We start from the raw sequence: 14,060 nt of genomic DNA on the forward strand, positions 1-14,060 counted from the left end.
AAGTTTTCCCTCAAATACAGCTTGAGAGGATGTGTCGATGAAATGGAGTGGATAGCCGTTGGCATAGAAATAAATATACGGGGAACATATTAATTTCACAAAACTTCCAAATCGCGTGTATCATCCGTGCATGCGAAAAAAAGATAACGTCTCAGGGCCTTGTAGGCACAAAATGAAACAACAACTCACTATTCCAAACCTGGCGGCTGATAAAAGTGTGCAAAAATCATGAATCAAAAGAAGGCAATTGCAAAACAGAAAACAAGATAGTGCCTTCGGGAATGTTGATAGCGTAGGTATATTTCGTAGCAGCGATTCCAGAATACAGTTTATTTATGAACTCCAAGTGAAAGAACAATACAAAAATAGCGTGATTCCATATCTCAAGATACTGTAACCAAGTGCATAAACGATACACTTACGTACTCGTAAAGGGTGGATGAAACGGCGTTTATAAATTGTACATCATTAGCCCCGGAGTTTGTTGGAGAACATAGATAGGTGACCGTTCAATGTCATAACAGAGTCAAAGATAATTCCTAAATACTTTACTTTCGGTGAGGGTAGAAGACGAGAGCATTGACAATTATTGCATCACGAACCATGAAGAAAAGAGGTAGATTATGATGAATTTGCTTGTGTGGATTGTGAAAATAAACCAGATTTGTTTTTTGTTTATTTATAGTAACAGAGTTTCGGGAAAACCAATACGTGACAGATTGAGTATCAACTTGTAACATTGCAACTGATTTGCTGTAAGCGGAGTGCCTGGCAAAAAGAACAGTGCTATCGGCATACTGAAATATTTGGCAATCTCATCTATAAATAAATACGTCTTTTACATTGACATTTAAAGAATATTGGTGATAATACGGATTATTGTGGGACTCAAGATTATAGAAAACTTTCGAACTAATGTGCTCACCGATCTTGACTACCTGTGAACGATTGCAGAAATACTTATCTAATAATGTGGTAAAAGGACCCCGAAATCCCACTCTATGTAGCATGCGGCGAAGTATTGTTGGAATAATAGAATCGAATGCTTCCGTTGCATGCAACAAAGCAGCCGTCCGTACTTCGCTGTTTTTGAAAGCAGAGAAGAATAAATCAGGTAATTGATCCGAAAGTACAACAGTCCGTTTCTCAGCAACAACCTTGAATTGCGACCTAAACGATAAATTGTGTTTTTCGATAACGTTGGTCATTACTCAGGATATGTGTTTTTCTAACATTTGACTAATGGCGGGAAAAATCAAAATCGGCCTGTAGTTGTGGACCTTTTTATACGAGCCAATTTTATGTAATAATTTAACAACTGCAGTTTTTAATTTATCTGGAAGAAATCCAAGCTCAATGTAGCTATGCAGCATAAATAAAATAAAATTTTCCAGAGCAAGAACGTTACGTTTCAACAGGCGCACAGATAGGCCATCTAAACCCGGAACTTTCTTTTCCTTAAGGCTGAATAGGATGTTGTGCAAGTCATAGGAAGTCATGAAAGGAAGGAATGCACAGGACTCTAAACAGCTTATGTTGTCGCATCTATGGATAGAAGCTGAATGCGTAGCCAAAGATGTTTTAGCGAAGTGAACAGTGAAATCAGTAAAGGCAGACTCGAAATTTTCGAAATGTTTACGACTGACGTCAACTGATTGGGCAGGAGGTCGACGAAATATTCGATTAATGGTTCATTAAGTTTTTCTATGGTTGCATCGGTTCTCGTCGAAAGATTTACTCTAAAATGAGCGCTTCTCGGAGCGAAGGAACGCAGTTACCTCATTTCTGTGAACTTTGTAAAGGCTCCTCAGAGCAGTGTTATAAGGAGAGCGCCTACACATCTCCGAAAGTTCGTGTTTTTCATTAATAGTCGTATGTAAGGCAGGTGCAAGCCAAAGCAAGTCAATATTGCGCTTTTTTATTTGCGATAGTTTTTTTGCGCAGTGCATTTAATTGCGTCGATAACATTAACAAATTTCTCATAACTTTCTTGTCGAGATGCCCCTTCCATGAATGCGTTCCCGTCAAAATGATTGACTAAACTATCGAATTTAGCCACGTCAAGAATAGATACCTGCAAGAGTTCGGCCGAAACCTTCATAAGCACAGGAAAGTAAACAATGGAAAAGAAAAAGTAATGGTTGGCCAGTTTATGTTTAAACGGTGCGTGGTAAATACATGGAGTTACCAGTTTCGCACCATGGTATTCTTTCCTTGCACAGGGGAAGGTAGTTGGAATAACCCCTGATGTAGCAAAACACGTTTAAATATTTTCAAACAGCTGGGCGCGCCGGAGATAGTGTTTATGTTGGTATCACGAACCAAACAAAGAGGATGTTGAGGGCAAGGAAAAGCAAGAAGTTGCCCAGCTCGCTTAAAGGAGCCATGAAGAGAAAATGCAAGTTGGTTTTATTCGAAAGATTTCGTGTTTTATAGTGCCCCCAGCGCTTGTCCGGATACAAACGGTGCTTTATTCACTGAGAAATAAACAATTTAGGTTAAAATTTTGATTTTCCCGCTCAATCGTGTGTTTTTGTGGTCCCAACTGACATCACGGGAACCGACCGCTCTGCAGCCTAGAGTACCTTCATTCACGCATCCGCCGTACAGGGTAGAGAAACGTGCTGGCGCCGCCATTTTCGGTTGCTCGCTCGCCGCCGAAGCAAGTCATTGTGTCAAAACCGCGTTAAAATTATCGCCGCAACGCGGTTTACTGAATAAGTTTGAATCATATTGTCTGTTTCGCGTTGCTAGGTCTCGTGGGAAACGAAAAGAATAACGCGTTGAGCCCGTTGGCCCAATTGCGGCGGCACGGGACCGTTCAAAGGTTTTCTCCACTCTGTACAGCGGTGTTGGTTTGTTCCCGCGTTTCTTTACGTTCCGTAACCTAGATGGCGCCACCATACCGTGGCAAGCGTTTGGTTTGTTTTTGCCCGCATTTAAACCTGGCTTGTTTTTGTTCTGGGAGAAAATATTCGTTCCCTGAAACAGTGCTCGCTCGACAAATGGAGTCACGTAAGACACCGTTGCTTGCGTCAATCGGCCAGTGTCGTCTGAGACAACCCCAAGCCCCGTAGTGCTGTGCAGCAGCTAAACCAAGCATGCTGTGCGCAGTACGAACAGCAGAACACATCAGTACTTCTATGTCTACATGTGCTTTCGTAACTTCCACTGTTGGTCCCATCATTCTTATTGGTTTGTAAAGAATGTGCCCTAAATTTAAGCGCAAATCGCTCGTTCGTCTAGTTTGTAAGCTCTACCTAATTTTCGTCTGCTTCTGCCAGCCTCCGCCAATCGCAGAGCTTAGCTCATGTGACATCATAGGTTCAGTTGCGGGAAATGAGCTGGTGGGTCGCATGACCATTCCCGTTTTTCCTAATTATGTAGCTTATTTGAGCGAAGTTTACGTTAAAAGGGGTGTCAGTATGATTCTAACGAGACAATCTTTTGAATGAACCAAACTTGTGTTTTCTCTTCATGGCTCCTTTAAAACAAGGTTCGCATTTGCGGAGGGTGGCCTGTTTATGGCAAGAAGTGTTATATCTGTGTCTAACAAGGGGATGCGCAGTGCCAGGCATTCTGCTGAGTCTCAGTTTTAGCCTACAGCTCCAAAAGTGAGTGACACTTTGGGACCACATCTACCGCTTCTGCAGTGTTGTTTTGGGAAGGACAGTAAGCTGATCGCATCGTAAGTTGATCGATAAGTAATTAGCGATGGCAACAAGAAATACAGGAAATGGCCATTTCACAGAACATAATACGGTTGCGAAAGCAGGCTACATCAAATGAAGAGGTGAGCAGCAACACAACGGGCAGCAAGCTCTTGACATCGCCACAATCTACTGAATTTCACTAACTGCTCAAAGGGCGCAACAGACCAATTCTTTTCTAACCCGTGTCTTCTTCCTTTGTCTTAAACAATTTGATTCCGTAACCACGTTTGAAGGGCTACGCGGTGTAGAATCTCCTATCACCGAAGCCAGCCGACAGAAGAGGACTCACAGACCACGAACGACGCATTGCATCAGCTCTGGCTAGAGCTTCATCTCCGTGTACCACGCACCATCGTGGACTGTCTTAAATAAATACACGGTGCTCTGCAGGGCTCGACTACACGGATTATTAACGACATGAATGCCACCATAGAGACGACCTCGCTACCAATCGGTGAGCTGCCTGAGCAGCTAAATAGAGTTACACTGAAGTGGATTCAGCTAAGCGATAGCAGCAAACAGCTACAAGATCACGTCATCGATGAAAAACTAGACGACGAATATGCAGCCGTACAGCACTACCGCGATTCTATCCCATCATGGTCTTCCGCCCTAAAAGGCGTCTTGCAGCCACGCGCCCTTTAGGCAAGTAGTGCGGTACAGGGTGGTGTTGCGGCTGGCATCCGAACGCAGTCACCGGTGTAGCGACGTTGCCTTGCTCCGTCCGCTATCGACGCGGCGCAGAGCAGAGCGATGAAATTCTCGAGCCGACGAAAAGTTGAAACTACATTTGTATGCAGTATGTACAAGGGTAAGCAAACGTTATATGGCTCGCAGAAAGGCGACAGCACCTCTCTACTCGGTGCCTCCAAAACGTGCCGCCGGATAATGCCGACGATAAGTGTCTCCGGTTGGGTTTTATACCCCCGGAAGTTTGTTGGAGCCCCGAAATGTTTGAATCGCTCCAATCAGGACTTTCCCTGGCTGAAGTTTGAAATCGGAGGAATGGTAGCGAAGCGAGACAGCCGAGCCGCGCGATGGGGATAGGGAGGGCGAAGCCCACGCCGTCTCCATGACTTCGCTTCCAGTCGAGTACCGACACGCCCGTTGTGGGCCGTTTACCCGATAAAGGATTCGGCCGAGCCGCTCAACCCAAAAAGAGAGGCGCCTCTGCGGTGGTGCGTATTTCAGATTTTCCACCACGGGCGGTTTGTCAGGTTTGGACGAGGATTGAATTGGCCCCGCTGTTGGCGTGTCGCCCCGTACAATTCATTCGAACCGGGCGCTCTGGCAGAACAAGGGCGCTCAAGATTGTGCCGGGCGCTCTGGCACGACCTCACCACACGAAGAAGTTAGTGTACGCAAACTTGAGATTCAACATTTTGGGGGGAATTCATTTCGTGTCCTGCATTTCTGGACCAATATGAGCCAACGAATAATAAGAACCCCTTGCCAACAAAGGCCGAGAATTTAAGTGTCTGCGCAGTTATCTCAATGGCAAAGCAGAAGGCTTCAAAAGTGGCTGCCAGACAAGTATCGAGAGGTATACCCAATAGCTATCGAACAGCTTCAGCAGTGTTTTTCAGGCGAAATCCGAACAATCAACGACCACATGAAAAAAACACTGAACCGTCACACAGTAATATAATGCGACTACTTGAATAAAATTGAATGACTCTGCTGTAGCAGAGTTTGTCATATAAGCTCGTGCTCAAGTTGAGCCAACTGAGGTTAAGGAAAACACCAGCGCGAGCACTGGGAACTGAACGGCCCGATGCAGTGACGATGTTACTACACCTGTTGAGCCTAGAGCTAAGAAGTCGGGAGATTGCTTCCATGAAGACTACAGCAGCATGAGACAAATTAGAAAAAGGTCACGCAGGAGTCAAGTGAAGTACAACATACAAGGTTATGCTTCCACGGTATCAGGGAGGTTGTGCGCGATAGATGCTTTTTGTGAGAATCCAATGATTCCAGCTATAATGACTGTGCGTCTAAACGGGCTTTAGAAGAAAGGAGAACCAAATTAAAAAAATTACACCATCTTCCCACGTGGGAACCCTGAGGGGATGCAAAGCAGTGGAGTAGTAGCGTGTTAATTGGTTGTTAGAGTAAAGACACGTGTAGTTGCGTAATAAATGTCTTCTTTATTTATCGACGAGTGGGGAACGTTTTGCGGCTTATCGTTCTCGAAGCGAGGAATCCGCTGTTCGACGCTGGCGTTTCGAAGCGTTGTCACGTTGCCTAACGCCATCTGGATCAGCTAAGCGCCGCTGGCGTTTCAAAGTGGCTTTTCGTTCTCGAAGCGAGGAATCCGCTGCTCGACGCTGCCGTGTACGTTCGGCGTCGCGAGCTCTCTTCTGTGCAGACTTGTTTTCGGAGGTGCTCGCGGTTTGACAGTGTGCTGGCTGGCGCTAGTTGTAAGCATGACAGCCAGTTCACTGCCAGAATTGTTGCCTTCCTTCGTCAGCTCATCGGACGGCGCAGCGTTGTCTCGACAGAAAGCAGCAACTGAACGGAGCAGCGGTGCGGACCTGGTTATCTGAAGTGGAGAGGGGGAGGAAAGAGAGAGCACCGTTATCACAGCTGTTGTGGAGAGGAGGAGGGAAGAGAGATCACCGTTATCACAGCTGTTGTGGAGAGGAGAAGAGGTGTGGACGCCGTACCCCGGACGACGGAGTTTCGACTAAGAGATGCTTTGCATCTAAAAACAGGGTTATTGCTTTTGCTGTGAGAGCTCTTTCCCAGCAGCCGGGAGTGGAAGAATCTGAGAAGGCTTACATGCCGAAGTTGCAAGGGACGCCATATCCATCCCTTGTTCCACACAATTTGAAAACGTCCATCACCAGAAAAAGTAATGGCTGTGTCTAGTTTAGCAACTGAATCTCTTACTGCCTAAAGAACAGCTCTTCTTCATACATCATAGCAGTGGCTTAAGGGCCGAGAGGCAAATTTATTTATTGCTATCACCAGCAACGAGGATCACAAATCTCAGAACAAAGTACAGCCACTGCTGACAAGCTTCTCCTTAGGCCTCATATGTGCTGGTGTCCCTGACTTCATTCCGTACTGTGCACAAAATAAATGAGCAGCATTGTTTCTTAGCAAATCATTTGGTTTATTGTAGCAATTTTATGTGCTCTAAAAGTTTTTGCTGAGCACCGTGAAATAAGTTCAAACATGCCTTCGTCTGACGGGAACGATGGTTTTAAGGCTCAGCTTTCTTGCGAGGGATTCGGTCGCTGTCGTTGAGGTTCTGGTGTTTGATTAACGTGCCGATGGTATCCCTTGTTTCACAGAGTTTTGGCAACCGGGCAGGCAACATCATCGAGGCAGAGAAAGCTTCGTTTTAAATCTGAACAGCTTCGAACATGTAGGAATGGCGCAATATGATAAACGTCGACTTCGTAACGCGAAGGACCGTGGGTGGATTCCCACGACGGGAAGCGTTTTTGTTTCTTGAGGTGTTTAATCGCCTATGTTCTTGATCATCATCGTCTTCACCATCATCGTCGTTATGAGAAATCCAATGTCCAAAGTTCACTTTCCTGCAGTGCGTTTTTGTTACCCTACGGTCGCCATCATTGAGGCACTAAAGTTTCCCTTTCAAAAGCCGCAAACAAGTCATCATCTTCAGGCTACATATGTGCCGTGCAGGAAAGAAACCTTTTTCATCGTCTCGAACCACTCCCACCATCCGCTCTCTGAATCGATTGTTTTGCCAAATTTTATTTTCTAGTGCCGTGAAACACATATTGGTATTATTGTAGGGGGTTTAACGCGCCGACGGAACGCAGGCGATGAGGCGCGCCATAGTGGACGCCTCCGGATAATTTGTGACCACCTGGGGATCTTTACAGTGCGCCGAAATCTCGTACACACGGGCGTTTTTGCTAAACACTCATTGGTCTTCGTTTCGTACTCTTACGTCTCTTGTTAGCCCTCTTTCTGCACTGGTGGGCTACCGGTTGTAGATTCTAAGCAAAAACCTTACCAAATATTTCTTCTTCGAATCAAGCATTCCAAATTTAAATATAGAACGTAAAATTCTGGCTGTTTTTTTTGTTGAGTGTTCTCTTAAAACAAGCAGAACGTGCATGTGAAAATGTGTGTTGGAAACATAGCAAGACAAAGACCCAGCCTTTTGTCATGTTTCTGTTATAGTGTCTGCGATCGATGTGCAACCTTCCCAACAGCGAAGTACAGTAGTGGTTGGTAAAGGAACGGGGAACCCGAGTATCCCATTTTTTATCAGATATCGATGCCTGTGAACTTTTCTATCTCCGAACAGTAAAAGGAAAAATATCTTAAGCCGATTGTAAGCTTTCTTTACTTTCATATAGGTACTGAAAAAAATCAGTTCTTTTTGCGGTCTACATCCCGAACCTCAAGACAATATCACAATTATTAAACAAGAAAAAAGAGTTGATGGATTAGGAAAATGCAGGAATGATGAAATACCCGGAAAAATTTTTACTGGGACTGACCACCGACATTTTTCAAAATACTATCAAAAGACGTCCCATTTTTTTATATTACGTGTCTTTCATTAACCTTAGATATTTCAAAATTTTAAAGTTAAAGCAGAAGGGGTAACGAGAACGGGTCAATTATTTGATATGGTATCCATTACTTTACTACTCATGCAGCGAGCGTTTTCTACAGGCCGAGAAAATACATCATAAATGTTTTTTTATAAACACCTTAGTAGGATGTTATCGAAGAGCTTTATGAGCTATGTTGGCATAGACAGAGAGAAGACTTTTGATGAAAGCTTGAGGTCAGCCCACTTGCGTTACGGCGTGCTACTCCAGATGGGTGTGATTACAGTGAGATTACAGTGGAAAATAGAGGGAAGAGTGAGAAAAAATAGAGGGGCGAAATGGTGAGGGGAAATGTACACATATATAAAATTTTTAGGTTCAGGGGGTTCACAAAACCTCTTCTCGCTCTGTATCCGCAAGGGAAGTACGCAGAGCACATGCGCTACCAGAAGCAGGCCTACATTTACAAACGTCGGTATGGAGACCACGCCAAAAGAAGTGCTACGATTGATCAGCTGTATGTCTGCTTTAGGAAGGTCTACAGCTCTACTTAAATGGCTCCACTTGCCACCCGCAAAAACTGCGAAAATTACATTTGGAGCATCTGTGTATATAAGACTGTTGGTCAGTGGCAATCTACTCGCCGCGGCGGTTCAGTGTCTAAGGCGTTGAGCTGATGAGCACGAGGTCGTGGGCTTGATTCCCGGCCGCGGAGGCCGCTTTTCTAATGAAGGCAAAAAGCAAAAACGCTTGCGTATACGAGATTTGGGAGAAGGGTAAAGATCCCCAGGTGGTCAAAATTAATCCGGAGCCCTCCACGACGGCGCGCCTCATTGCCTTAATCGCGTCGGCGCGTTACACCCCGAAATCAATCAATCAATCAATCAATCAATCAATCAATCAATCAATCAATCAATCAATCAATCAATCAATCAATCAATCACTCAATCAATCAATCAATCTCTTGTAATCTCCAAGGAATAACGCAGGTTTTGTAGAAACAGGCATGTCTAAAAGGCGCAAGATATCTATCCAAGGCGTCGCCGTGCAAAGCAGAAAATAAAGAATATTCAGCAGTTTTGTTAAACAAAATCTGGCTCAAAAAAGTCTACATGCCAAAAATGTACAAGAAATTCAAAATTAGAAGGAACTGCATTCCACAAGTCACGTTTTAGAAAGACGCATGTGTTTATGCATTTAATGAATGTTTAATACGCGCGACAGTTTTTTCTGAGTCCACAGTACTTTCAAGTCGCCATAAGAAGCACAGGAAGTTTAGAAAAAATTGGATTGGAAATCGAGAACCACGTAAACATCATCTGGCAACGACATAGCCAGGACTGCGGGACACGGCCCCAAACTCAAAAAGGCTGACACAACGTGTTGTCCAGAGTTGAATACTTTTGCTCTCCTTCTTGCTCTCTGCTGCATGGTGTGAGAAGCTGTTACCTCGCCCTCTTACCTTTCCAAGCCGCTCGCAATAGGTTCCCTGGCGGGCGAATTTTTTTTTCTCCGTGGCAATTCGCCGAATTAGGAAGAAAAAAAACAACAGGGAGTCCTCACACAGCGGCTCTACATGAGCTCTAAGAAACGTAGTTGTCCTCTACACACGTTATTTACAAAGAGTGCGGCAACCGCCGCGGCCAGGAGGATACGCAGTTCAAGCCCCGAGAAAGGCAGCCATCCAAATGGCATACTCTTCTCAGTAGGATCTTCTAGACCTTATTCCCTCTCGAACATAAACATATTCCCTACCACTGCACGGCTTAGACGAAAAGACCAAATACATATTGCAACCGGGTGTATGGTGAATTCCCACAAAGAGGACACTCCACATGAGCCTAGGAAAAAAAGAAGAAAGAGGTACACTTTTGGAAGAGCGACTTCAGCCTTGGCGATGCCTACTGTCACTGTGCATGTTCTGCCGTAAATATTGTAAATATATATTCTCGCGTCTTCTGCCACCTATCATGTTGTGGTAGGTGCTGTAGCAATCCCACCTGTGACAACACAGCTTTGGAGCGGCCGCCAAGTTGCTCTCTCGTGACCTCTCAATGCCTCATACCTCCCATCCGTAAGCTACAGCGGCGATTGCCAACCCTCCGGTCATCGTACTCACTCAGCCTCGGGATGCATGAACGTTGAGCGGCACTGATGAAGTTAGCGTCGAGGACTGACTCAAAATATACGCGCTTGAAGCAGCCACAATCAATAGGACGCAACCCTAATGCTTTGTATCTCTACTACTACCTTAAAGGTATCCCCAAGGAGTGGTGAGACACTAATGACGCAACCATCACTACTTGGAACAGCTTTAAAGAACAATTACGTGGCATCTTCGGTAAGTCCGTTGATCGTCAGTGTGCTGCTAAGGAGCCATCGACTCGTGCTCAGATGACGACTGAATCATATTAGATCATCAGCGATAAGTTCATTACATCATGTGCATTCAGGACGTACTCACACTTTGCCACAATGTTGACTCCCACATGCCGAAAACCGAAAGGGTCGGCCTTGCGCTGCAGGCCATAGCTGACGATGCCTTCAATCTCCTGGTGTTTAAAAGGAGCTCCAGCATCGATGAGATCACCACCGAATATCGCCGCTCCGAACAAGCTGAAAGCCATCGCATTGCCCAACAGTTCACGGGGCTTCCCAACACCGTCGTCACATCATGGTGTGAGCACCTCTTCCCACCCACCGGACCAAGTCAACGCCCCCCGCACCGGAATCGCCGCCGCACAATCATGCCAAGAGGATTCACCGCGAAATTGAGGTTATTGAGTTTGCTCTTGCATTGTCTTGTTATGTCGATCAGCCTGTCCCAACTGTTTCCATGGTATGAAACGTCGAAGAACTGGTGCATCTCGGGCTGCATCCTCCATGCGCGAGCTCGTTCTAGATCGAGCGCCCCTCACACTTAGTTAGATAACGCCGCCAGGAGCGTTATGGTCCCCCTCGTTAACGCTCCTGAAATCCTGCAGAATGGCGAACCACAGATGACAAGCCAATCTGCTTCAACTACAGAATAGTGGGCCATATCTCTCGCTCTTGCCGCAACCGAAGCTTTCGTCGGCACCAAAACAATTCGAACCGAACTCTCGGTGGCGGTCACCGACGGTACACCCCCTTCTCTAAATCGCAAACCATCGAAACGTCCTCTCAGCTCTACCGAACCGGTCGCTCGCCGTCCTCCCAGCCCTCGCAATCACGTGCCCCTCACCGCCCTTTCCTTTCCATTCCTAACCCGCGCCTCCAATAGGAAAACTAGACGATGCTGCTCAAAGAAGTGACGTTGCATTCCCGACCAGACCTGAAAATCCTCTGTTCAAGTTGACTGTGAAACCCAATTTACTCGATGTTGACTAGGACGGTGTACTTGTGCGCTCAATAATTGATACGTGTCTTGAGTATCTCTGAGACGTTCCCGCATTTGCTGTCGTCTACGCAAAGTGTTGACACCTGCCACTACGTCCATCCGTGTCGCCAATGGTGGTAGGCCGGTGTGTGCACTGCACGTCTTAGGATCGGTGGCCTGCAAGCAATTGGGTCGTTTACAGTACTTGAGAACTGCGGCCACGATATAATACTCGGCACTAACTTTCTCGATGAGCACTCTGACCTTACTGTCTTCCCTTCCCGCGACGGTCATCTCGACTTACCATTTCTGCCGTATAGTAACAACACACAGCTCACTCATTTGTGCTCTATAGACTGTCAGTTTGCCGTCAATAGCCACCACGTACGTCCTACTATATACTAGCACCCCGCTACACGCTTGAGACTACGTCGTTTCGCAAAAAATGTCCGTTTTACTAGAGCGTGTGCAACTTGGTTGGTTTCCTTTATAGATCCGTCGCATGCTACGCATAAACACCTGCGTTGCCTGCACATACTGGGCAGTAGACAGTTCCTGTGACGCCACCTTGCTGTGAAATTCCTCTCTGTCCAGCACTCTTGGCATCAACTCGGAAGAGCTTTGCAAAACAAGAAGTAATGTTTAAATAACCTATGGCGCGGGTCCTAAACCCCTGACAAGTTCGTTTGGATCAAGCTGAAAAATTTCTCCGAAAATTAGGTGCGCCTACGTGCGTTGAAGGCGAAAGCCTTCGGATACTAAGTAACATCTTGTTTGCTACTACTACATCATATCTGCATCACTCTCTTCGCTATATTTTTTTGTTTAGTGGGTGTGAATTCTTCTTCTCTGCTGCAGCATGTACGCCGATATCTTTAATATTCATTTGTTTGTCTTACGGCGCTAGTTACGCCAGCAAAAAGACTGGAACACGCCAAAGATTCTCCAGATTCGCGATCCTGCGTGGCCGTTCAGTATATGCTGCAATTACGTGCCATTACGTTCAGGTGTCGCGCGGCGCCCTACACTGTGTAGTACGAACACTTGATTGCGGTATATGTCAATGAATCAAGCAATTTTGTTCCTTCATTGGTTTGGCGTCTGCCATTTTCGCTGGCAAATACTCGGATGCGTGAAGTTGTGGCCATTGTAGCTGTTGGCCGATCGGTGGTTCTGTTTTTAAAGCGACAGAATCGATTGAGAGATTCTGCTGAAGAAAAGAAATCCTGTACGCCTAACGTTTGCCTCTAAGAAGGAAATGCTATATACCACAACTTGCAAACATGCATTTGCAACTCACCAAAAGTCACTGTTTATCCTTGCAGATTGGGGCAGCAGACCTTCATGTCTCTGACTCTCCTTTTAAAAATCAAAGACCCCCCCCGTCTAACGACGGTGGCAATGGCTCTTAGTAGAACGCCGGTTAGTTGTTTATTTTACCTGGTTGGGTTTCAGATATGCCGTCTTGCAGTTACCGAGCGGTGATCAGCATTTTCTGATTGATGAGTCTGTGGAGCTAATAACCAATAGCAGGCAAGGGCTATACGCTCATTCGAGAAATTTGGTTCTGTGGCGTTTTTGTGTTTAACCGTGTAACACAGGTAATAAAAAGAAAGACAGTGCGGTTGGCTAGCTTAAGTAGATCATCACGAACACGGCGAACGCTGGCGCACCGAAAATTTCAGAAGCGAGGGGGAAGATCTGGAATCATGCCACATGATTAGAGGCCAACTACACTCAAATTTCACCCTGGCTAAATGCCGTCGAAATGTGTAGTAGGTACCATGAGAACTACTGCGGCGCGACCGGTAGCTCTGTGCAATGCGTGGTTATTCAGTTTCAGGCACTCAAAATGCCGCCCTTGCAGACGACAAAGCACCTGCCGGCGTGTCGCGCAAACAGCCATTTAGCGGAAGTGACACGCCACAGTCCAGGCCGATCGGGCTGCCTCGCAGCGGGAGATGCCGGGAAACTCGTATTTCGGGCCGCCGGTACGCCTGGCCTTCATTTTTTCGAAGAGGCTTCGTTAACCGTACGGTTCTCTCCTTTTCGAGTGTCGTCGCGACATCATGCCTAAGCGGTGTGCTGCTGTCGGAGCGCACGAATAGTGTCGTGCTTGCGGGACAAGCGCTCGCTTTTCTGCGCGCTCACTCTCCTACTGGCCGGCCGTGCCGGCCGCGTCGGCTGGTCCGCACAGCTCGCGCCGTCAGGCCAGGCCGTCTAGCCGCTCGCGCGGACGGTTGATACGTCACTCCCGCCTGCCCGTAATGGCCGCGTTTTGAGCACTTTTGTTTTCAAAATCGTCTATTTTTGCTGGTCGCTTGCGGCGTAATTACGCACATTTTAGGCGTCGTACTTCGTACATCGCGGTCTTTGTAGTCGTACTATGCAGGAGCAGTGATTTCACGTGGTCGGAATTTTGAGTGCAGTTGGCCTTTAAGCTTA

The sequence above is a fragment of the Haemaphysalis longicornis genome, unplaced genomic scaffold (genome assembly GCF_048455015.1).
Source record: "Haemaphysalis longicornis isolate Haplotype H1 unplaced genomic scaffold, Haemaphysalis longicornis Haplotype H1 scaffold_7, whole genome shotgun sequence".
In the NCBI taxonomy this organism is placed as follows: Eukaryota; Metazoa; Arthropoda; class Arachnida; order Ixodida; family Ixodidae; genus Haemaphysalis; species Haemaphysalis longicornis.